Raw genomic sequence first — 24,170 nt, 5'->3', positions numbered from 1 at the left:
ACCTTTGTGCATGTCCAGAAGTTCACAGCAAACGAAGCAGCTAAAACAAATATGATACGTAGGAAACAGGCAAGAACATACCATACATTATATACAGTCCCAAGTCAATCCTACTGACTCAAGAGAAGCAAACACAAAACAAAACAAAAAAGAATTCAAGGGCCCCTTAATTGTGAAAGAACAATAAAATGGAGTGTGCCTCAGTAGTTAAGAGCTACTAACATCTAAGAAGAGTTGGACGGAGAAAAGAAACCGTGGAAAGGTTATGGATCAGAAACGAACACTACTGGGGCCACTACTGGAAGGCAAGAGCCACCAGCTGCAGGTTAAACATCCATGTGGAGCCAACTCCTACTCAACACCTTTCCTGCACACTCAGGGGTCAGAGATGGGGTCGGCTGCCTTGCCAGCTCACTAGAATCCTCCTGGGCATTCTGGGAGCTGAGAACACAAAGGCCCAGGCTCAGGCAATTGAATCAAGCTCTCTGCAGGAGGCGCGGGGCAGCCGTGGTTCTAACACTCTCCAGCTGACTCAAGGGCACAGCCCTGGCAAGACTGCAGGGTAGGTGGAGGGAGGCGGGGTTACACACAGCAGGGTAAATGAGCCTTGGTTCTGCTGAAGCCTCTCCTGGCTAAGAGGAGAAGGGAGCTGCTAGCGAGACACTGAGCGCCACCTTTGTCTTGTTTGCTGTGAGTCACTTGAAGGCATCTGGAGACTCTCCACCCCTTTCTCTGGGGTGTGGCTGAGATCCCAGCGGGGCCAAACTTTGGCTTCTCAGGGCTCAGCTGTGAGCTCCTTTGGCTGCTGGTTTCAGTGCCTCGGTATCAAGTATGGGGTAAACAGCTGGTCTCAATAAAGCTGAGGAGGGGAGGGGAGGGGAGGGTTGTGGGGCCGCGAGGATTGACCTCTTGCTGTGGGCTGGGCTGCGATTCAATCCCAAGTGCCAGCCAGGAGCATCAGTGTGACTTCCATAGGTGTCACAGTAGAACTTTCATCCGGTGAGTGATGGGACAGAGAGATCCCAGCATGGCTGTGAGGAGTGATGCCCCAGCCTTGGGGGCTGGGCTGAAGGACGGAGTAGTAGCCGTGGCATCCTGCCGGGGAAATTGGTTTCACGTGGTTATTTGCTCTGGCACTGGGCAAGGTCTCTCCTGCAAGTCTCCTCGTCCAGCGAGCTGAAGCCTGTCATTTGCTTCTGCTAAGACACCGCCCCGGCAGCCCTACCTGCGGGCTTAGTGCCTGAGCAGGCCCTCTGCTTCAGCATGACCCCACCTCTGCCATGGAACCCCATAGGCTTACCTGTCCCGCTGCCCCACCCCACCCCCCAGCTCAGTGATGCGCCTTAGCACTGGGGTCCCCTTGGATCTGCCTTTTTGAAGAACTTCCCGTAAGGTGTGGTCTGGCATCCTTGCTGCAGGATAATGACAAGGCAGGGCTCTCTAACCACATAAATGCTAATCAATAAAAGGGTACAGGCAGGTCCAAACTACAGCCTCCTGCAGCCAAGGGAACCTGATACACAATTGTAAACTTACTTAAGATCTCAGTGTGTGTGTGTGTGTGTGTGTGTGTGTGTGTGTGTGTGTGTGTGTGTGCGCGCGCACGTACAGGTGTTTTTAAAACAATTTTTTGGCCCATTTTTGGTAAATGACAATGTCATGTTATAATGGGAAAGGGTTGGACACACCTGGAATCAGCAAGCTGGGTCCATATGAGGCAGGGTAATGAGGCCAAGTTCTGTGGGCTCAGAAATGGGACTATTTCCTGGAGGAGGAGGAGGACGAGGAGGAGGAGAAGGAAAACAAGGAGTCGGGGGAAGGGGGCGGCGGGTAAGACAGACACACAGAGTAAGTTTGGTGGTGGGCAGTAGTAGGACTGGCTGGCTCTTCAGGGTAGGATTGCGGAGAACTCTGAAGATAGGGGGATGCCCTGAACACTTAGCCATGGACCCCGCCCCACCAGAACTTGAAAGGGCTGGCTGTGCTAAGTGTGATAATTAATTTCTGGATTGTAGAAACGTGGGGTTTGGGGAAAGGCCCAGGAAAATGATAGACGTAATGGGATGAGGGTTGGGGTTCAGGGCAGCAGCCATTTATCAAGCAGTGTGAATGTGGCTCACTATTAACTGTAGGAAGGTAAGCAGTGTGGGGTGTCTGCGCCTGTGACTGGGTACTGTCCCAGCCTTGACATGTGAGTGCAGTTGTCAGAGGGGCAATGCCGCACCTTTGTCTGCAGCAGGCTTGTGAGCTGCTGTGTCTCTCTGTCTCCCTTCCTGGAAGCGTGTTATGTCCCAGGGCAGTACAGAGGCCCCCGATGCCCCAGTTTATGAAATGCTGGGGTACCTTTCTATTCTGGCCCACCCAGTCCCTTCCACCAGCAAGCATTCCAGACCCCATCCAGAAGCATCTCAGAGCCTCCAGTGGCCTCTGGGTCTGGCACTGTCTGTCTCCTTTGTGAGTCTGCCTCTGCGGGTCTTGTGAAGTTGAGAGGCATTCCAGGGACGACATGAGTATAAATCTAGACTTGTAAGGCCACACTTAGAGCCAGAGAAATCACAGGCTCATCTCTGACACGAAGGCTTTCCTTCTAACCTTTGTCATTAGACATGCCCTTTGCACAGCCTGCTGCCAAGAGGCTCCACGGCTTTGTGAGAAAGAAGCCTTCCTCTTTGCAGAGGGGACAGTGACTCATGGGGAAGACACTTTGACAGGCCAGGACTCCATCCTGCAGGAACAGAGGAAAAACCCAAACACTGTTCTGACATAAAAGCGTGAATTTGGCTGTGCAGAGAGCCCAGCTCAGCCTCTGTGGGACCTTAGGTTAGCAGGCTGACCTGGCAGGGAAGGACCATTCTAATACGTGGGCTCACCCAGAACACCATTGGAGAAGTCTGGGGAGCACGTAGGCCCCAGGACAGGCTGGCAGCAGAGATGCAAAACTTAAGGTGGGAAACAGAATGCTGCCAGGGGCTCGTTGCTATTACTGAGAACAGGTCTAGCCCCGTATCTTCATGGGTCACATCCCCACCTGGGTTCCACAGGTTAGGGAGTCTGCAATTTTACAAGGAAGGGGAGAAGTGGGGGCTGACCTTCAGGACTCCCTTGCAAGGGAGCCCCCAAACAGAGGGGCTAGAGAGATGGCCCATCAGTTAAGCGTGAGCACTGCTTTTTATGGAGGATTTGAGTTCAGTTTCCAGATCTTCCAAAAAGAAAGGCAGCTGGAAGGCACACAGCCCCAGGGGAAAGTGCCTCACTGTGCTAGGGAAGGATGGTGGAAACCGGGATGCGCTGGTCTTGTCTTCACACCTGGGGACTGCCCAGAATGACGGCATCACCTCACAGGTGAGAAAAGAGGTGCAAGGCTCTGCGTTCATCTTCCTGTTCCTCACAGGGGAGAAAAACCAATGACAAAGCTATAAATATGATACTTTGGGGGGTGAGTGTCTGAGAGGCTGTGCTCTGCACACATGTGACAAGTGCCCTAACCCTCCAGAGAGGCTGTTCCTACGTTGTGGAGTTGCTGCCTCAAAGGCCCAGGAATGTGGTGTTATGTGGCAGGTGAAGGGGGCTTCCTGGCAGTGGGATACAGAATACCGGTGACTGGTGGGGTGGGGTGGCGGCTGGGGGGGGGCGTGTGACTACTCTGGAGTTGTATATAAAGTGTCACAGGTACCCATGGGATGTTTCTGGAACAAGGACAGCACCTTCCTGGGGTTCTCTGAGGGAAACGCTCCTAAGCATTCCCCACCCCAATTCCCGATGCCTAACAGGTTGCCTCAGCACCATCGTTCAGCCTAGGCCTGGCAAAGCCCAGGGCTCCATGGTGGAAAGAGAGAATCAACTCTGAAAAGTTGTCCTCTGACCTATACAGCCATGCCATGACACACGTGCCCTCACACGGAAGTGAATAAATAAACAAAACAAATAATTAAATAATTATAGTTTTTTTTTGGTTTTTTTTTTTTACATTTTTTAGAGGGAGCCTGACGCAGCAGCTAATCTCTGGTTCCAATCTTTCCGTTTGCTAGCTGTGTGCAAACCCTCTGCACCTCAGTTTCCTCTCCTGCAGAATGGGGACAATAATGCTTAGCTCACAGGAGTATTGTGAAATTTAAAGACTTTTAAAAATAGACAAAAGGTTTAAAATTTTGTCTGGTCGACAGTAGATGTCAGCTCGTGTGTCTCATACTCAAAATGTTCAGGAACAATCCATGCAGTGAATCCTTAGAGGCTCCTTCCCTCATATCCTACCCCCTAATCCATCAGCAATCTCCATTCCTCAGACAGCCACCCCATCTGACTCAACAACTTCCATAGTGTGTGTGTGTGTGTGCGCGCGCGTGTGTGTGTGTTGTAATGTTCATTTGTTTGCACATGTGTGCATGAGCACGTGGGAGGTCCGAAGTAGGGGGAAGAATTTGGGTCACTGGGGTTATATCCTTAAGGAGGCCCTAGGTCCCTCCTCATCTTTCTCTTTACCTTATAGTGTCATGAAGGGAGCAGCGTTTGACCTGCGATGCCATGCTGCGTTGTCATGGCCCCAGAGCAAAGCGTCGCCTCTGCAGGCCTAAACCTTTCCCTCATAGACACTGATTGTCTCTGATATTTAGGTACCAGCCAGCAGTAGTGGAAAGGAGATAAGCTCCTCACCACCACACATGGACAGTCCTCGCCGAGTACTACTCTGGCAGCCAGGTGGCGCTGCAGCACATTGGGGGTGTTGCCGGGATGCACCTGTGGCTGCGGGTGTTCTGGTGCCAGCTGGCAGCACCCATTGGCGAGGAGAGGTTTCCCTTCCCTTCTCTACTCCCATAGGTAAGCAAAGTTAGCAACGTAGAATAACCTTCTCTTCTTGAAAGAAGAAAAAGAAAGGCCAGGAACCCTTGGTGTGGCCACCCCAAGCAGCAGGCAGCAGAGACCCTTCTGCTCCGTGGGCATCCAGGACCATTTGGTGACCAACGACTGCCTCTGTGTAATATTTAAGCCAGGGCTGCAAGCTTCCCTGTAGTTACAGTCCTGAAGACGTTCAAGGCTGCCCTGTGCTGCCAGTGCACTGGCCTGGGACGTGGGAGGTAGGGGGAATTTGAAGTCCATTGACTGGCAAGTGTCATCTGCATCCACACTGTTGTTATTACCGCCTCTGCCGTTTCTTTTCCCTGGAGGGAATGGGAAGGCTTTTCAGAAAGAAAATTGACTTATTCCTGGCATAAGATCCAGAGGTATGATAGCAACCGTAGATGGAAAATGCTGTGGGTTCCGGGCCACTATTCCTAAAGGTGTTTATGGCTCTTTAGAGCGCTCCGGGAGGATGCTGGGATCACGGCACGCGTGCAGTTCCGGTTTCTCCCGCTGGGTGGCGCAGGCCCCATGCAATGTCCCGAGCTTGCAGAGCTGACCTAATTGGGCTAGTGGGTAAGATGAGCACCAGGGCAGGCAAGGTCTCATGCAGGCGAAGACCCGTCTTGTCTTTTCTTTTTTAAAATTAAAATTTATTTTTTTTAAAAATGTATTCACTTTACATCCCAACTGTACCCCTTCTCTCGTCTCCTCCCGGTCTCACACTCCCTCCCTTCCCCCCCCCATACCCCTCCCTTAGACCTAAGAGAGGGGGAGGCTCCCCAGCTTACCAAGTCTTATCAGGACTGCCTCTTCCTCTGTGGCCTGGTAAGGCCGCCCTGCCTTGGGGAAATGGATCAAAGAGCAGGCAACAGAATCCATGGCAGGGACAGCCCCTGTTCCCTTTAGTAGGGAACCCCTATGGAGACTGCACTGCCCATCGGCTACATATGAGCAGGGGGCCTATGTCCTCTCGATGCATGGTCCTTGGTTGGTGCATCAGTCTCTGCGGGCCCCCATGGGCCTAGATTTATTGGCTCTGTTGGTCTTCCTGTGGAGCTCCTGTCCCCTCTGGGTCCTTCCATCTCCCCCACTCTTTCATAAGACTCCCTGACCTCTGCCCAAAGTTTGGCTGTGACTCAGCTCCTGCTTCCATGCCCTGTTGGGTGGAGTCACAGGTCCTCTGAAAGACCTATCTTTTCTTTGCAGCAACTGTTCTGCTCAGATTCGAGTCTCACAGAACAGGCACCGAGACCATAGGCTTACTTAGGCCTCAGATGGACTAGAAGTGGGTTCACAAGGATGGTGGGGTGAGATGCTACAGTGGATCTGTGTCTTTTCCTGGGCATTCCCTCTGTGGGGGAGGGGGGGAGGAAAGGGGGTGTCATATTTTTCTAGCACTCTCCCGTACTTGTGGCTTAACTTTCCTTTCACAGCTGAGAAGGAGCCATTCTCCTGGTTTGATTTTGTGCTTGTGAGGAGGACAGTTGACGTGAGGCCTGGAGGGGGGTGCGGTGTGGTGCGGTGGGCGGGGGCAGGACTTAGCCCTTGGGAGATACACCGGACGGCCTGCGGCTGCCTTTGGAGTTTGTCTTGAAGCACAGACCTGTTGGTTTTACGGAGCTTACTCTCAGAGCACCATCTCTGGGTTCTGAAGCTTCGGGGTCCGCATTTCTATCTCCTGCCTGAGCCCTGGCAATTTTCCCCAAGCTTCTTACCCTCTCCCCTCCCTGCTAACTGGCCTCTCTGGAGAGTTGTCAGTGACCCTGTCAGAAAGCAGTATCTTCATTAGCACTGAACCCTCCGGACACTGAATAAATCCTGCCGTAAGGAAAACTCCCCCTCCTCCTAGTCTCAGAGACCCTGCACCCTGGGACTTCGATTCCTTTTCTTAAGTGCAGTTCTGCTCTGAGCCCGAGCCTCCCCCAGTTCTCTGAGCCTCAGAAATCCTAGATCTCAGGGCAGCTGATCACTATTTTTGTTTTTTTTAATCCTCATACCCTTTGTGGCATTAGAATGGATTCCTCCACCCCTTGGGTGTTGGTGATGGAAGCTAGGGCCTCCTATATGCTAGGAAAGCTATGCTGAGCTACAGCTCCAGGCCTTGATTTTTTTTTTTTTAATTAGAAAATGCCTAAAGGTCTTTATCTATGGGCAAAAGTTAGCATGCACTTGTCTGGAGTCCTTTTCCCTCGAAGCTTGGTCTTCCTTATAGAACGGAAAGTTGGCTGGTGAATCAGCCGCCAGTCCTGGGGATTTTATTTTTGCAGTTGGAAGCAGTGTCTTATCAGGGCCCTGATAGCACAAGGAGTGATCTTTAGGGAGTGACTCACCCACACTCCCCGGCTAGTGACTGTCCTCCCACACCGTGGGGACTCGATGCACAGTACAAGAGGGGATCGCCCCAAGGAGCTAACAATGTGCAGGGCAAACACTTGAGAGACAGAATGCAGTAACTAGGACAGACAGGCCTCTTGTTTTTACGTTTTGAGGGAGAAGTGAGAGATGCAAGCCAGTCTCCACCTTCCCGGCAAACACAAGGCCTTGCTCTAAGTCTCCTCTGATTTCACCTCCCTGGAGGCGAAAACCATAACTTTCAAAGCTGAACAGTCAAAACCAAACAGAAACTCTTATTCATAGTGTTCAGGAGACAAATGTCCACACAGCTCCACGAGGATGGGTGTTCCCCCACCCTCAGACCCCACCTCAGACCTTCCTCGGACCCTCCTCGGACCCCACCACATGCCACACCTCCCTGCAGTGACATTGTACTGCTATGTGCCAGCCACATGCTCAAATGGTTTAGCACCTCTCCCCCCCCCCCACCCCACCCCACCAGTCCCCAGAGTCCCTGTTTGCAGAGCAGATGAGGGCCAGGCCAAAGGAGGCTTTTATTTGTCCCCTCCACACAAGCTAGAGTCACCTGGGAAGAAGGGATGTCAGTTGACAAAGTGTCTCTATCAGGATGGTCTGTAGGCAAGCCTGCGGGGGCATCTGTGATTAATGCGGATAGCCCAGCTTCACTGGGTGGTGAGGCCACGCCCTGAGCAGGTCAACCTGAGTCCTATAACCAAGCATGCCGAGAAAGCTATAAGAGCATTCTTCGGTGATTTCTGCGTCAGTTTCCGCCTCCGGGTTCTGCTCTGGTTTCCCTTCATGATGAACTGTGACAGGGACACGTAAGCCAAATAAACACTTTGCTTCACGAGTTGGCTGAGGTCAGTGATTTATCATAGCAACAGAGAGCCAAACTAAGACAGAGGATAACAGAGCGGCTCCAGGCCTCAGCGTCCTGCTTCCTGTGGGGTCATCCTCCTGGGTGTCCCGGGTGTGTGGAACATCAAACACGACACTGGGTAAATGTGTGTAAGCGGCACAAGAGGAAGCCAGGGAGAACTGGTCTAGCTATCGTGACTCACGGTCCACGCCCTGCCCAGTCCACCATAACTTTCAAAGCTGAAAAATGAGGGCAGGGCTGGGGTGTAGCTCAGCAATAGAACACGTTTGACATGGGCCAAGCCCTCACTTGAATCCTAACACAGAGAGAGAGAAAAAAAAAAAAAAAAAAAAAAAAAGATAAGAAAAGGCCAGGACAACCAGGAACTACTGTGTCCCCGCGATGCCTGCTTTCACTCCCAAGCTGTTTAAGCACCTTATTCATACCAGTCACCAAAGTACAAACCCCACAGTCATGAGCAGCAACAGCGCTGCGCTGTCTTGCGGCCTAGAATGCAGGATAGACAAGCAACTGGGGGCCGACTCCACGGGGCCTCGGGATTTATTTCCTAAACTACTGCGAGAGAACCTCGGGTTGGTAATTTAGAGCTGGAGACAGAAAACTCAAACACGCCCGCTCTGGTTTGTCATAACAGGAGCAGATGAGCAAGGGGGCAATTTGGGGCCAAGTGTGAGGAGGAAGTGGAGGATGACGGCCGGGGTTGTGTAGAAAAGATCCAAGACAGCTTGTTTCCCGGACAGTGTTTTGCTTTGGAAATTTCTGGAAACAGGTGGTGGTTTGGAGCTGTCTGTAACTCCAGTCCTGGGGGATCCAACTCCCTCTTCCGGCTTCCACAGGCATTTATGTGGCACACTTACACGCATGCAAACACTCATACACACATAACATAAAAACTAAAATTTCATCTTTTCTTAAAAGACACTTTAAGAGACTGGGGATATAGAGTGCCTGCTGAGCATGCAGGGAACCCTGGCCGCAGTCCCTAGAACTGCATGGTGGCTTGTAACCTCAGGACTCCTGCAGGAGGCAGAGGAAGGAAGATTGAGCTCAGGGTCATGCGGGACTGCACAGTGAGTCTGAGGCTGACCTGGAATACATGAGACCCTGTCTCAAAACGAACAAGGGCCCAGAAAAAAAGCTTGAGAATTCTGTAAGCATACGGGTTGTGCGGCATCTCCCCTGACGTGAGCACTCCCTCTGCAAAGGAGAGGGAGGCTTGTGAAACAGGAGGTGAATGTCTTCACATCTGGGAAAGCTGACATTTGTAAAATTTAAGGGTCGCCCCCATGAATCCGGGCGCAGTGGTGCACTGCTGGTAATCCCAGCACTCGGGAGGCAGAAGCTGGTGGATCATTGTGAGTTCAAGGCCAGCCTGGATAGCCAAGGCTACACAAAGAAACCATGTCTTGAAAAACCAAAAGAGACAGAGAGTCAGACAGAGACACAGACAGACACAGATGTAGAAAGAGAGAGACAGAGCCAGCTTTAGAATAGTAAACAACTCACAGAGAGGACTGACGACCTACGCTGTGAGGAGAGATTCTCCAGAGTAGCCTGCGAGTTGTGCAGAGAGCACCACAGTTGCAGCTTTCTGAGCTGCCACTCATGTGGGTGTTAGGGTGGGCTTTTCTGTGCTGCAGTTGCTGGAGTCATCTCCGATCCTTCCTTTAAAACCTCATCAGGTCACCAGGCTGGACCTCAGCACAATCGTGGGTTCCCTTTCTGGAGTGAGCAGAAGCACATGTGGGCTGAGTTTCAGCACCTCATCTGGAAAAGTCTCTCCCACAGCAATACATGATGGAGGTAAGAGTGGCAGTGGCTGTCTCACGGAGCTTGTCTTCAGTTTGAGGGTCGCAAAATTGCAGAGAAAATTTAGTTCTGTCTAGAATAGCTTTTCCATGCAAAACCTCAAAGGTGGGGGGGGGGGAGATAACCAAGGAAATAAATGACATGACTGATAAGAGCTATAAGGTTAAAATGTAATGGATGGATGGATGGCTTCTGGTCTGTGGACACTGTGTTCAGGACCACCTCCTCCAGCGAGGCTCTTACAGCAGGGCCGGTGTCTGATCACTTCCCTGTTTCTGGGTCCACTAAAACTGTCATAATGTAGAGAAGATGCCAAACTCTTAGATCACTCCTTCTCCATCGATCAACTAAACGCATCTCTGAGTCAGGAGCTGCATCTTCATGGAGAAGAATAGAGAGATCCAGCAAGCATTGCTTGGACTTCTGTGGGCAGAATCCCGGTCTTGGGGCATCGCAAAAGCCAAGTCCACATTCTCCGGGAGTTAGTTCTTCATAGGTACCTGCCCGGGTCTGCTCTCCCTTGCCTAGACTGCATAGCCAGCGTGCTCACCCACATCTCCATGAAACTCCAATGGTTTTTAGTGGGGTTGAGCTCCTCTAACAGGAGGCAGACATTTTGAAACATCACAAGTTTATCCTTATGTCTCGGAAGCCTGAAAGTCCAGGTTTGAGGGATGAAAGGGCTTGGTGTCTGGTGAGGGCTGTTCACTTCCAAGATGGTAGCTTGTTGCTGACTTGTGTTCTCCGGAGGGGACAAATGTGGCATCCTCACATAGCAGAGAGGATGGGGACAGCAAAGAAAGTCTAGTCTCACTCCCTCGATCCTTTTTATTACGGCTCTCGTGCCATTTGTGAGGGGAGGGGCACTCACAGCCTAACTCCTATGACCCGCTGTGTTGAGACATGCTGCAGGCTGAATACCAAGAACCATCCCCCTATGCCAATGTGTTCTAGTATAGTGCTCCCCAGAAGCCATGGACTCCACACTGGAAAGGATGGTCCAGGCTCACATTTCTCCGTGGCACTTAAAAGGCAATGCCAGCAGACAGTGGAGGTAAAGGAACACCAGATAAGCTGAGCTTGCTGTCTTGGAGTGGGAGAGGTGACGAGAGAGGCCTCCCAGATGAACAAGGAATGTGGCCTTCCATTGGGTTTCTTGTTGCAGGCCTCAGGAATGTTCAAGGCAGCCTGGTTATGTCTTGGCTCCTTCATTGTCCATCAAAGCTCTGTTTAATTATGATCTTGCTATCTCTGTCACGTCGCTGGAGCCAAGAAACCAGTCAACCAAATAATGAAATGCCTAGTTAAGCTTAAAAACAAAACCATGGAGACCTCGTAAATAAATAAGGCATGGAAAATCAGTGGGAACTGTAGGTCCTTATCGTGAATTCAGACCCTGCTCCAAGATTAAGTTAATTTGAACAAGCGAGAGTAAGGCGACGCGGATGGCAGGAGGAGTGGCCAATATTGCACTGGAGATAGCTCCACTCACATGCAGTCTTTGCAGTAGCCGAGTTTTTTATTCTCTTGGTTTTAAGCTGCTATACTTTCATTCTCTTAGATCCCACCCTTTAAGATGTGGGTAAACGCTGCAGGGCATAGTGGCGCACGCCTTTAATCCCAGCACTCAGGAGGCAGAAGCAGGGAGAGTAGGACAACCAGGGCTACCCAGAGAAACCCTGTTTCAAAAAACAAAAACAAACAAACAAGAAGGTGGGTAAATGTACCTGATTCGTGTGGACGAAAGTGTTCTTCAGTGCCACTAAAGAAAAGAGGAAGACTGCAGAGGACCAACCTGGCCAAGGAGAACACTGGTTTTAATCAGGGAGCCGCTCTTTAAAGGACCTTACCAGAATGACTGCTGGCTTGTCAGTGCTGCATCCAATTGTACATGACTCACAGGTTCTTTGAGGGAGGCTGAGCAGAATTTCTTCCTGGAAATCCGTGGGTAGCAACTCATATTCTGTCACAACCACAGAACGATTGCTGGTCCTCTTGGGGGAAGGGAAGGTGTGTATTCCACACACCCCTTTGTTCCAACAGGTGGGCAAAGCGTTCAGTGTCAGCACTGACGGCTCTTTCACAGCCGAGCAAAGTGAGGCCCCAAGCATGGTGCCCAAGTGGTGCCCAGCTCCACAGCAGGTCAACAAAGTGTATGTTTTAAAATAAATCTTATATGTGTGTTTGGATATGTGAATACGGGCATGCATGTGACATGCTGTGTGTGTAGACATCAGAGGACAGCCTGGGGTGCTAATATTTACATTCCGCTCTGTTTAAGGCAGGGACTTTTGTTGTCTGCTGTTAGTGTAGGTAGGTAAGGCTGGCTGGTCCATGAACTTCTGGGATCCTCCTGTCTGCAGCTCCCACTTTGCCATAAGAGCACTGGGATTACAGATGTATGCATGCTGTTTAAATGAAATGGGGAACGCAAACTCAGGTCCTCTTGTCTGTACAGCAAAGGCTCTACCACTGAGCCATCTCCCTAATCCTAACACACACACACACACACACACACACACACACACATTCTCTAAGAAGTTCACTTCTGCTCCTCTTCCAGATGACCTGACTTTGGTGAGTTGCACTTAACTAAAACAACATGAAATACTTTTTTATCAAATTAACTATCGTCCTATATTATGCAAGGAATGGGGAGAAGAGCTGTGTGATAGAATATCCAGTCTACACTTGGGAATCAGTTGTCCAAAGACAATTCTTTTTTTTTTTTTTTTTCCAGAACAGCATGCTTTTTTTTTTTTTTTAAAGATTTATTTATAGATTAATGTGTATACAGTCCTCTGCCTGCATGTACACCTGTGGGCCAGAAGAGGGCACCAGATCACCTTATAGATAGTTGTGAGCCACCATGTTGTTGCTAGGAATTGAACTCAGGACCTTTGGAAGAACAGACAGTGCTCTTTACCTCTGAGCCATCTCTCTAGCCCGCCAAAGACAATTCTTATTTCCAGTTGTAATGTGCAGTGACAGATTTGTCAGAGACCTTAGGGGAGCGATTGGCCAGTCGGCATTCCTACTTCACGTAGAAATGCTCCTTTCACTATCGGAGGATCGTAGCGAAGGTGCTCACTTAGTTATGACTGCGATGCTAGGGAAGGGCACGTCCATGGCATTTATGATGCCGCGGATGGGCACAGGCAAGCCAAAGGGAACTGGTTAAGTGTCTGTGCACTGGCCTGTTTAGCCCTTGAATAACTAACCATGCTGTTCATGCACCATGTTCAAAGGATTATGCAAATATATCGTATCCTTTTATAAGTCTTTTTAAATGGTAACTTGCCCTAACTAGTGACTATAATGAGATCCAGAGATAGTTAAAAACTGCTTCTAATTTTTTTTTTTTTTAATGCAATGCCAAGAATAAAACGCAGGGCCTTGGCCATACAGAGCTTCTGCTACCCCCCTGAACTGTATCCTAGCCCCAAGCTGCAACAGTAACTAAGGAGACCCAGCTCCACAGGTTAGAAGTCAGGAGCTAGTAGCTTTTTAGAGATTTATTTTCAATTACTACCTTTAGTAATATATGTGTCTGCGTGTGGGTATCAGATCCCCTGGAGTTGGAGTTACGGATGGTTGTGAGCTGTGTTGTGTAGGGTGCTGGAAACCAAACTAGATCCTCTGTGAGAACATCACATGCTCTTAACTGCTCAGCCAGCTCTCCAGCCCCCGGGGTTCCAGCAGATTTTTAAACTGCAAGTAAAGCATTGTCGCCTTCCAATCTGTGCAAAAGCATCATAAAAACAAGCCGAAGGAAGCAGACGTCATGAGAACGGAGGCAAATACTAACTGCGAGGATGGCGGTATTAGAAATGGTGACTGGGCGGGCACCTGTGGTTCTCCTCTTCCCTGGGGTGCTGTTGGGCACCAGCCCACCAAGGCAAGAGGACCAGAAGATGCGAGATGCAGGGCCTGGAAGGCCATAGGCACAATGGAGATCAAACACTCCGGGAACCACTTCAGGAACTAGTTTAACTTTACTCAGGGAGAACAAAGGCTGTAGAGCCCTTGTGGAATGGATGGGGGGCTTCCAGGATAGGCGTTCATAATTGGATGAGACCAGGCACTTTAAGGATGCTTGCTTTGCATTTGGCAGCACACTCCTATTATATGAGCAGGGACACAGTACCTAATTATCCTACAGGCAGAGGGAGGGGAGAGCTAGCAGAGAGCTATGTCGAAAGCCGTATATCAAATGTAGTTAGGGGCATCTATGTCTAAAGACACTCTCCAGATGGAGTCAGGCAGAGAGCTGGAGGCCATGCTGGGGAGAGGGAGTCCTGCATCTCCTCAGAGTGGCTATCAGACCAGGAGGACTGCAGCCTCAAACAGCAGGGTTCTTCCAATAGGCACCCACCATGGGTGACCTTCTCCAGGAATCATGGTCCCATCTCAAACGTGCACTCTAGAGAGACAATGGAAAGGCCAGACAGGACCAAGGACCTCATAGGGAGGAAGAGCAAGCAGGCTGTGGATGTGGGCAGAGTAGTCCAGGAGGCTGCTCCGGCTGTAGGAGAGGGAAGAGACCAGAAGAAGACAGGATGCGGGCAGCCTTGGGGTTTGCAGCTCCTCAGGCACACAGGGCACAGGTCCTGGGTTGTTTTGTTTCTTCCCTCTCCCCTGATGGCTCTAGCTGGCACTGCTCCTCATAGCAGCTCTCACTTGGGGGCAAGCCAGGGCCACTCCCTGGCACCGCTCAGGTTTCAGTTTTGCCCTGACCTCAGTTACAGCCTCTCCAAGGCCTACCTGATAAAGTTACCAAATGTGAACAGTGACAGATTCTTGGAGGAGGAGGGTGGGAATGGTGGCGGATCCCGCCTTTTAAGTCCGGGACCTACCTACTTACTAGCTCCCCCGAGCAATTGAAAGATGCCTAGACTCCACACAGCTTCAGGCACTCAGGACTTTGCTTCTGTTTGTGGTGATTTACAAAGCAGACCGAGCTATTCCCTTTTTCACGTTGGGCTCTTGTTTTGTAACAACTTTGTTATATAGCCCAGGCAGGTCTTGAACTGGGCACTGAGAGATCCAAGAGCATGGAGCTGGCCACTGGTGAGGGTCCTCATGTTCATCACTCCATGAGAGAAGGCGGGAGGAACAAGAGACTACTGGGAGAAGAGGGGACTGCACTGTATGGCATTCATTCATTCATTCATTCATTCATGAAGGCAAGCCCTTGCAACTTAGTCGCCCCTTCCTAGGCACCTCTCGACTCCATTGTACTGGAGACAAAACTGCGAACACATGGACTCTGGGGGACACACTCAAACCATAGGAACAGTGCTCACCCAGAAGTGATGGTGGCCATGGCCAATGCTGGGCTTGGTTCCATGCTAAACTAGGAGCTGGGAATGAAAAACACAATTACTTTCTCGCTATTCCATCACATCCCCAACCCCACTAGACCTCAAACTGCCATTTACAACACACTCATTTCTCTAGACTGCCATTACCTCTGGCAGCATATAACTGTAAAATGGAAAAGTCCTAGAGAAATTGAAGGAGAGGGGTTGAAATTTCCTCACTTTGCAAAAGGCCCCACCCCATGTCTCTACAATGCTTAAATACTTATTCTGTGACTCTGTGAAGGTCACTTAGCCCCCCCCTGAACAATTGCGGCAGTTTCATGAGACCTGGTGTATTATATATAACATAGAATTCAGTGAAATTACCATAGCAACAGCACTTTTGCACTCTAGTGTACTGAACAAGGCAGGGGCTGTTCCCCCTCCTCCCCATGCCTTCTGCATCCCCAGTCACTGCCTCCTTTCTTTGACTCCCTTAAGCTTGGTTCCAGCTGTGTCTCTAGTAACCTTCCCTCCAGTTCTGGCCCCTAAATTCAAGCCCAATTCTGTCCTCTACTCCTTGGAATCATCTGGGTCCAGAGCAGCCTGCTCTTGCACCATAAGGGAGAGGAGTCTTAACTACAACGACTTGCCAGGACAGAAATTCCACAATAGGATGGTTCCTTCACCAGGCTGAGCCAAGTCTCTACAAGTACTGGAGTGCCTAGTAGGCGAAGGAAGGGCTTGCCTGGGGAGAGCTGGTCCAACTGTCTCTTGGATTCTGCTGCGTTCATGATGAAAGACTTCTCCATGGCCTCCCGTGGGTGCCCTCTCCCACACAGGCTCACTTTCTCCTCACAGTGACCTCTGTGAGGTAGGAAGTGCATCTCCGTTTTTACAGTATAAGAAGAGGTTCAAAAAGCCCAGCACGGCTCCAGGCTAATTTTATGGCCAGTGTGAGGCCAGCCAAAACTAGGATCTGTGTCTTCTGGTTCCAAGTTATTTTCTGTCACACTTTTGCCCTTTGGTTTGGCCTGTTCCCATCCGCTTTGTTCTTGCCTTCCACAGGAATTTACATGCCTGCGCTGTTGGCAATGCTGTTTACTCAACTCACCAAGAAACTCAGTCACATAACGCTGAAGCCTTGAGTGATCCATCAAGTCCTTGAGGTAAGTGGAGGCTAAACCAGCCTTCCTTACGGGCCAGAGGGGCCTCTGTGAACCAGAGAAGGAAGGTCCAGAGCTTCCCTACAACTGACCTCATATCCTGGCCTCTCTCTGTGGTGGGGACACCTCCATTCCCTGAGGCACAGTGGCCTCAGTGACTATAGGTTGTTTTTCCCTTGAGAATGTTGTGTCTGGTTTCAAACTGAGGGCTGGGCCATGGAGGCAATACAGGAGCCGTGACACAGATTTTCAGAAGAGAATGAGAGAGAAACTGAGACAGAATGTGACTGTCACATGAACTCATTGCTCTTGCTCCTGTCCCAGATGGAAGCTCAGTCCAGCTTGTGCTACGTGCTGCTGGATTTGGAGTGACTGGAAAGGGACTGCTCGTGTGTGACTGAATCAGATATGTCAGGCACCACTCAGAGCTCAGTAACATAGAGGTTACACAGAGAAGCTTTCTCTAGACAAGAGGCTGATGGGGGCCTAAGCCAGCAAGTCATGGCTCCCTTGAGCTAGAGAGGCATGTCCTTCAAGAAGCCCTGTGTCTTAGTTAGGGTCGCTATTACTGTGATGAAACACCATGACTGAAGCAAGCTGGGGAGGAAAGGGTTTGTTTGATTTACACTTCCAAATCACTGCTCATCACTGAAGAAAGTCCGGATAGGAACTCAAACAGGGCAGGAACCTGGAGGCAGGAGTTGATGCAGAGGTCATGGAGGAGTGCTGCTTACTGACTTGCTCCTCATGCCTTGCTCAGCCTGCTTTCTTATAGAGAGCCCAGGACCACCAGCCCAGGCATGGCACCATCTATAACGGGCTGGACCCTCCTCTGTCAATCACTAATTAAGATAAGGCTTGTCTACAGCCCAACCTTAACTGAGGTTCCCTTCTGTCAGATGACTTTAGCTTCTGTTGAGCTGATCTAAGATGATCCAACATACCTTGCTTGGTGTCCAGTCCCAAACCAGTCTTCTTTTCATTCAAAATCAAGTCTATTTCTTCCATTACTGCTCAAGTTGAGCGCATTTGTCAATAATATAACTCATAAAAAAATTAGAACTAGAGAAAAACCTTCCATGAGGGGAAAAAAAGTATATGAGCAGAGTCCAGGGAAAGTGTGGACCAAGCAGTCTGGGGAAATGAATTACATGGTTGCAGATGCTGGGACTACAGCCAGGGGAAGCAGCTATTGCCCTGCACAAGAGGCAATGAGCAAGTCCTCCTCGGCAAAACAGAAGACTGTGTCAGCAAAGTCTGTTTGCCTCTCCAGGGGTGTGACTTTTGATGCTGACTAGCACCCATTCGAAGCTACCAGCCCTGAGCAACATGGCAATGGTAGCATTTATCATCAAGTGTCCAAAGTTGTTGAGCACAGTTTAATGTGCTCAGCCCCTCCTATCTCACATGGAAACCCATCTCCTGTCTCTGTGCCGAGGACACTCTCACCTTTGACAGAGGCCTAGCCCGTGCCTGTCTTCCCAGGGAAGACCTTTTGGTCTATATTTCTCATACCATGTGTCTCAGCTGGAAATACTTCCAGCATCACCCATAAGCACCAGTAAGAAACTTGCCTTTTAATCAGCTGCCATTTAGGTTTCCGAGTGCGTTTTATGTCTCATTTCACTGTTGCATGCCAGCTGAGCTATAAGATGAACTTGCCTGTGATAATGGGACACAGCTTAGCAAAGACAGCAAGGTCAGTTGATTGGGGTTCTGTGTTCCTCATGCTATACCCACTGGCCTGGTTCAGGATCAACTCTTTGTTTTTGCAAGGACTATCAGATTGTCACTATGGATCGAGCCTGTGTTTTGTGGCAGTTAATCAGCAAGGAAACCAAAAGATGCTTACGGCATGAATGGACTCAGAGAGGCAAATGTAGGCTCCCACTTTTCCAAACCTACTTTATTTGGGGGTTCTTTACATGCTTATACCTCCCTTCCGACCCACCTGCCCTAGATAGGAGAGAAAGGAGATTTAGGGGAACAGGAGAAGTAGACCTTGTTGAATTCAGGTCCTGGGAGCGATTCCCCTGGCATAGTCGGCAGGATTTCAGCAGACCAGCAATTCAAGTAAAGTTGCTGCTGGAACCTGGAACAGCAGCCAGAGCCCAGAGCCTCAAAGCCTTCGCTGGAGTGGTTCTCTCTAGGAGCATCTTGAAGTGCAGCAATAAACAGCCAAACAATACCAAGACCCAAAAAGCCCCAGCCTCCTGTTTTGGGATATATATATATTCTGTCAGAGTCTGTACTAGGATGTTTTTCGGCTGGCAACAACCAAGCCCCCACACGAGGTGGTTCAACCTCCAAGTGGATAAATATCACCTGCTCTCACACAAGTCTGTTCCCCATCCCATACTTGGGATCAAAACAAAAACATGTTTACATCCATTACATATTCCCCTTTCTATTAAAAATAATAAACTATATACAATAAAAATAATTATGAAAATTATTCAGTAAGAGTCACATTTACAAGGACCAGACCATTTATAGTTGACAATGTTGGAGAAATTATTTCACTATCCTGTCCTACTGAGTCTTATCATAGTGTCCAAAGTTTTCATAAATCACTTTATTATAATTTATATTTATCAACCTCTAAACATGTTTTCAGCTCTTAAACTAAAACTTATAGTAATACTATGGCTATCTAGTCTTCAACCCTCTCAGAGACTTAAGAAGGAAATATTGTCTAATATGAAGGAAGTACAGGCAAGCAACTTCCAAAAATATAGGCAAGACAGAGAGAGTTGACTGTCTGGACAGTCACAGGTTTTTCTCTATTGTTGGGGCATCCAGTCTTAGCCCACTATCCCAAAATATCTAACAGACTGTTCTGTGAAGCAGGAATTTTGAAGGACTGGGCCACCTAGTTTCTGCAAAGCTGGACAACCAATTTCTCAGTGTCAAGCTTGATCACAGTTTAGACAGTCAGACTGTTATCAGCAGTAGAGATAAGAACAGTTCCTCAGTCCAGTGGCTGTTCTGCCACACTGTTTCTTTGATGCCCATCATCTTCATTGAAGTAAACTGAAGGTGCTGCCAGGAGCAGATGTGTCTCTCTGTCAGAAAAGCCCTCTATTGTTAAATGCTGTATTCTGTAGATCTCTGAAGTGTTTGAAGACCATCTATCTACTTTCTATAGTGCATAATGATGTATGTACCTTTGTTTTCCAAGTTCTGCAAAATGGAACACACCCATCTGCCAGATTATATTCCTTTGGGTACCCCTAGGGTTACTCCCGACAGGCAATGGAGTTTGGTTATACAAAGAACATGTAGGACACCTTTTAATTATGCCTTTGGCTTGCTGCCAAGTAATAGAGAATTTTTTTTCTTTAAACCTTTAGCGTTAACATGATGCTTTTCATGAAAATTTGAGGCTTTTTAATACATTTCCTATTAGTAATTGGTCAATTTCCTCATTTTCTTGTGCCAATGGACCAGGTAATCCTGTATGAGAGTGAATATGAGTAATATACAAGGGATAGTTTCTACTTCTGATGGCCTGTTGCCATTCCATAAATAACAAAGTCAATTCTGAGTTATCAGGTGTAAATTCAGCAGTTTCTATATGCAAAACAACTCTTTCTGCATATTGAGAGTCAGTAATTATATTAAGAGAGTCAGGAAAATCTAACAGCACCATGAGGATTGCATACAATTCTGATTATTTTTTATTGAGGTACATGGGCTTTTGATCACCTTAGTTATTTTATCTGTCTTATAACCTGCCACTTACATCCTGTTTGCATCAGTATAGAAGGTTGGTGCCTCTAGAATTGGTGTTCTCTTTACAATATGAGGAAGGATCCAATTAGTTCTTTTTATAAACTGTATATGTTTGCTTTTTGGATATTTGTTATTAATTTCTCCCAAATAGTTACTACAAGCTCTTTGCCAATATTCGTTGATTACCCATCATGACATAATCTCAGCATTAGTAAGAGGCACTACAATTTCTGTCGGGTCTGTTCCTGACAGTTGACGCAGTCTTATTCTGCCTTTTATAATTAATTCAGAAATATTTTCTATGTTTGTCTTCAATTTTTTACTTTGTTTATGTGCTAAGAAAATCCATTCCATGATTTTATCTTACCTTTGCATAATGAGCCCAGTAGGAGAAGGAGTTGAAGGCAAAATAACCAAAATACAACCAAGCTCAGGATCAGTTCTATCCACATATGCATCTTGTGGTCTTTGTTCTACCAGAATTAACTCTTTTTCTGCTTCAGCCATTAGACACCTTGGACTGTTTAAATATGAATCCCCTTGTAAAGTTCGAATCAAGTTACTTAACTCATAAGTAGCTAATCCAATTGTAGGCCTTAACCAGTTAATATCTCCCTTCAATTTTTGAAAATCATTAAGAGTTTGCAACTGGTCTCTATGAAAATCTGTACCTTTTGTCATTAAGTTTTTTGCTGAGTTATTTTATAGCCTAAATAGGTAATTGAATCTCCTCTTTGTATTTTTTTCTGGAGCAATCTGTAACCCCCAGCATGGCAGAATTCTTTGTGTTTACTTAAACATTTTCTCTAAAGTATCTGCATCAGAATCATCCAACAAAGTATCATCCATGTAATGGTAAATGATAGATTGAGAAAATTGCCTATGAATTATTTCTAACGGTTGTTGCACAAAGTATTGACATAAAGTTGGGTTATTCAGCATTCCCTGTGGAAGTGCCTTCCAATGGTGTCTCTTCACTGGACCACTACTATTCAGAGTAAGTAGTGAGAAAGCAAACCTTTTCCTACCCTGCTCATGCAAAGGTATTGTGAAAAAACAATCTTTTAAGTCAATTACTATTATAGGCCATGACCTAGGTAACAGGGAAGGTAAAGGAATTCCAGGCTGTAAAGGACCCACTGGTTGAATTACTCTATTCGCTGCTCTTGAATCCATTACCAGACTCCATTTCCCTGACTTTTTACAACAATCACAGGGGAATTCCATGGGCTGGTAGACTCTTCTATACAGTGAGCCTCCAGCTGCTCTTGTACCAGTTTTTGAAGTGCCTATAATTTTTCTTTTGTTATGGGCTATTGCTCTTGCCACACAAGTCTGTTTGATATCCATTTTAGGGGCAAGGCTGTTGGTATATCAGCAGTGGCCCTTTTTATAAATTTGGAAACTCAATGCCTGTGAAGTTCTGTGTTTGGACAATGGGCACAGCCTGTGATCCTTCCTCAGAAGCATCTACCATTTCACCCCGAATTTCATCATTGTCTGTCTCTGTGATGGCAGGAATATTAATTTGAGTACCCCATTGTTGTAAAAGATCTCTTCACCATAAATTTATGGGTATGTCAGCCACATAGGGTCTCAGCTTCCCTGTTTGCCCTTCTGGTCCCACACACTTAATCCACTGTATACTTTGTCTTATTTGAGATAATTTAACAATTCCTTTTTTTGTTTTTTTTTTTTTGTTTTTTGAGACAGGGTTTCTCTGTGTAGCCTTTGCTGTCCTGGACTTGCTGTGTAGACCAGGCTGGCCTCAAATTAACAGTGATCCACCTGCCTCTGCCTCCCAAGTACTGGGATTAAAGGCATGTGCCACCATGCCTGGCCTAATTTACCAATTCCTATAAATTGTGTACTAGCTTTCTTGAAGTGGCCAATTTGGATTCCAATACTTTTGAGAAAAGATTGTGATGTCTGCTCTTGTGTCCACCAAACCTTCTATTTAGGTCTCTGATCATTAACCATTGTTTGCCAGAACACATGTCTGCCAGTACTCACAAATGCACCTATTTTTTCTACTGGAGCAGCTTTGTCCTTAATGTAAGGAAACAGTAACAACAGCTGAGCAATTCTATCCCCTACATTAATTTGCATCTCCTTCTTTAGAGTGCCGTGATTTTAATTTCTTCCTTACAACCCCCATCTATAATGCACAATAAAGCCTTGAGAAGTTAATCCACTTCTTCCCAAGATTATTCCTATGGTCCCTGAAGGTAAAGGACCATAAATACCAGTGGTAATTTTGTAATATTCAACCTGTGGAGATAGTGTAAGATATATCTGAGGCCAGATCCAAAGCTGCGTTGCCTTCAGGAGCATGCATTAAGCCAATGATACCTAGTCTTCATTTTCCTGCAAGTTTGTTACCTCCTGGCTGACCAAAGAAAGATGGCTAGTATTGTTTGCTATGGGACCTTAAGCTAACAGGCCCCTCCTTTAGTTTTTCGATGACAAGAGATTACCTTGCATTGACAATCCCTAGACCAATGTTTTCCCTTCCACAGAGGCTACAATACCCTGGAAGTCTTGGCACATCATCACCATCATGGCCAGAAGCTCCTTGTGCTCTTCTACAAGTACCATTTACTCCAAAGTTAGTGCACCTGTTATTTTGAGGTCTGGAACTTTTTAACCTTACTGCTTCTTTGTAAATGGCCAATTTTGCTACAATTAAAGCACCAGGTATTTTGATACCTGAGATTCCCTAGCTATAGCTTGTCCAATGATAATGTGTTGATGCTCCTGAGAGCTAATATTAACTATCTGTCTTATCCACTCATCTAATGGGGATCCTAGTGCTTTTGATGGTCTAATTTCTCTCTTACAGTCAGTATTTGCATTCTCATACACCATGATCAGTGTCAATGTCTGTCTGGTCTCAGGATCTGGTATGGATCTATCTGGAGCTGAACCCAATCTCTGTAAGAGTTCTGTGAAGGCTTCTCCAGGGCCTTGAAATACCTTAGTACATGAAGTGGTTGTTTTCCCAGGCTCCTCAACCATGTCCCAAGCTCTTAAGGCTGCAATACAACATTGTTCAATTACACATCTTCATATTGGGTTTGTTCTTTTAAGTCAGCATAACGCCCTTCACCAAGCAGTTGATCTTTAACAACATTTATCCCCCTTGTTATATTTGTTGTTTTATTCTCATGGCTTCGTTTCTCTACCATGATAACCACTGTAACTGTTGAGCAGCTTCTAACACAGCTGATACCAATCCCTTCCAATCTTGTGGAATAAGTCTATGCTGCGTAGCCCAGTTACTTACATTTGTTTAACATATGTTCCATACTGTATGATTGCCTCTTTAAAATGCTTTAAATATAGTATATCTACTGGATGCCATCTCTCATCATAAGGTTCACCACCATCAGCAGGGATATGTTGCACTAGGAAAGCTGTTGAAGTGCTTGTCTCCAAAGCTCTTTTGGCCTGTCTGCTTTCTTGTTCCTCTAGAATCTTCCCAGCCTCTCTGGCTTCCGTTTTTCTCTGCCCTCTTCCACACACTGGTGCTCTGACCACCTGGTGCATGGAGCAGGGCAGCGTGGCAATTATGGGAAACACTGGCTCTCAGTTACCAGGTGTTTTCCTTTTCCAATGGCGCCTTTTGTTTTCCAAAAGCTCCAACCTCTACCCGCAACTCGGCAATCCTTTCCAGAATAGAATTTACTGACCCTTCTGGTTTTCGTATCTTACTTGGTCTTACTTCCAATCTTTTAAAAAATGTTATACAGTAAAAAGACCAAGAAAAAACAAAAATTCCCTCTGGGTATAAAGCAGGAAAGAACTTTGCAACAGCAGCTGCAATTTTGCTGACACCCTGAAAGAGCATTGCTATAGCTTGAAAACCTGTATCTTCCTCCGCAACATTAGAAGTTAAGTCACCCATTAGGCCCAAAGCACATTGGGTGACACCTGTAGGCTCCAATTTTTCCAAGCTTACTTTATTTGGGGTTCTTTAAATGTTTATACCTCCCTTCCAACCCACCTACCCTAGATAGGAGAGAAAGGAGATTTAGGGGAATAGGAGAAGGAGACCTTGTTGAATTCAGTTCCTGGGAGCGC

Source organism: Acomys russatus, chromosome 6 (genome assembly GCF_903995435.1).
Source record: "Acomys russatus chromosome 6, mAcoRus1.1, whole genome shotgun sequence".
Classification (NCBI taxonomy): domain Eukaryota; kingdom Metazoa; phylum Chordata; class Mammalia; order Rodentia; family Muridae; genus Acomys; species Acomys russatus.
The sequence above is the reverse complement of the archived record's forward strand: the minus strand, read 5'-3'. Positions refer to the sequence as shown.